General features: G+C 25.4%; 1 non-coding gene across 1 annotated transcript; it reads right to left on the minus strand.

Moving 5' to 3' along the window:
• Window positions 1-719: 719 nt before the first annotated feature.
• On the minus strand, window positions 720-792 carry Trnar-ucu. The gene has a single exon. It is a non-coding gene; the product is annotated as a tRNA-Arg (tRNA).
• Window positions 793-1,907: the final 1,115 nt, after the last annotated feature.

The raw sequence follows: 1,907 nt of genomic DNA on the forward strand, positions 1-1,907 counted from the left end.
CTTGGGCTCGGGACTTAAAGCATTTGCTTATATTTATTGATTGACTTAAAATGTGGCGAAGTGGTATGGAAGTGTATGTCATGTTAGAAAACGTTCAACTATAAAATTTGAAAGTGCGCTTTTTTGCTTTTTTCAGCGATATTTCAAAAAAATTTTATTTCCAGTTTTTCAGATTATTTTTCTTTTTTTAACTAAGATTTTTAAAATTGTAATTTAAACAAACGACTAGAAAAACGTTTTAATTTTTTCAAGAATACATGCGTCTTCTCCAATAAGAAAAAAGTTCACATAAACATCGAACAGTTTTTACTTTAACACAATAAACGTGAATGTGAATGAATCAAATTTTCATGTGAACTCTAGCTTCTCAAACACTGCGTATTTGACGAATACGTTTATTGTTTTTATACAACAGTAAAAATATTATTCACCATCTGCTTTCGAAATAGTTTTCTACAAAAAATGTTGGTACGTATTACAAGTTAATACGTTTTGTTTAAATATTACATAGTATAATATCCTATGTACAATTTGTAAACAATTTTCATAATATATTTCATTAAACAAATAAGTTGTATTTTACCAAATTCTAATTGGAAAAAAATTAAGTAACCAACTAATCATCAAAATTGTTTTTTAATCATAAAACGAAAAACGTACTCTCCACATTCTAAATAAATATGATAAAATTAAATTGCAAAAAATGTTTGTCCATCCATCATCCCTGGTGGGGATCGAACCCACGACCTTTGGATTAGAAGTCCAACGCGCTATCCTCTGCGCTACAGGGACTGTTGCACACGTACGGAAACATTGTGTTGTTTATTCGCACATTTTATTTACCTGTAGTTGATATCTACCTATAATTAATGCATTAATAACTTTTATAAAATAAATTATAGAGAGAGAATCACTTTAAGTGATGTTTGGTGAAATAATAAGGTATAAGTACTAATACTTGTTGTAAGTATAAATGTAGGAAAAAGGATAGGTAATATTAAATTCTAAACGAAATGCAGATAATAAATCTATAGATTAGATTTAAAGAGCTTTTTCTCTAGCAATAAAATTATTACACTGTAGGTATTTATATGTTTCAGGTATCATTTATTAATAATAATACATTTCATTAATAATGAAGGTTTTTTGTTTTTGGTTGAGTGAAATAGTATAGTATACTTGTTTATAGTATTATGTAGGTAATGCTTATCCTCCGCTGAATATGCCGATGTATAAGTAGGTAATAATTAAAATAATACTAATATAGAAAAGTTGTTATCATACCTGTAAACTGTTTAACGAAATGTTACATTTATTGTTAGTAAATAATTCTTTTTTATTCACAGTTTAAATATTAATTATGACATTTTTGAAACTAATTTATACTTGTAAATGTAAATCATGGCGTTCTACTATATTTTAATAATAACTATTTTATATACCTAAATAATATATTTGAATTTACATTACTATTATCGTTTGTGTTTTAAAATACTTTCCCCTCATGGCATTGCCACCCAATCTGACTTCGACACAAAAAAAAACAAAAAAAAAATGATTTAAAAAATAATTGGTACATGATTCCTTTGTTTATAGCTTTTGTTTTGTTTAATTTATTGAATTAGTATTTAAATTCATATATTTTTATATATATGTAATATTTTTAAGCTATACAGAAGCACTTCAGTGTATCTAAACATAAGTAATAGTTCTGTTTGTTCAGTTGTATCTATAACGTAGGTAGTAGGAAAAATAAATATACCATTCAACACATACAAATCTACACAACAACTATTATCAAAATAATATAGGTACTCATTACATTAAAAATTGTTATTAAAGTAGAAGTAGTTAATAAATAATACTATGGTATCATAGTATATATCATACATAAAATATTATCATTA

This window comes from Myzus persicae, unplaced genomic scaffold (assembly GCF_001856785.1).
Source record: "Myzus persicae strain clone G006 unplaced genomic scaffold, MPER_G0061.0, whole genome shotgun sequence".
Taxonomy (NCBI): domain Eukaryota; kingdom Metazoa; phylum Arthropoda; class Insecta; order Hemiptera; family Aphididae; genus Myzus; species Myzus persicae.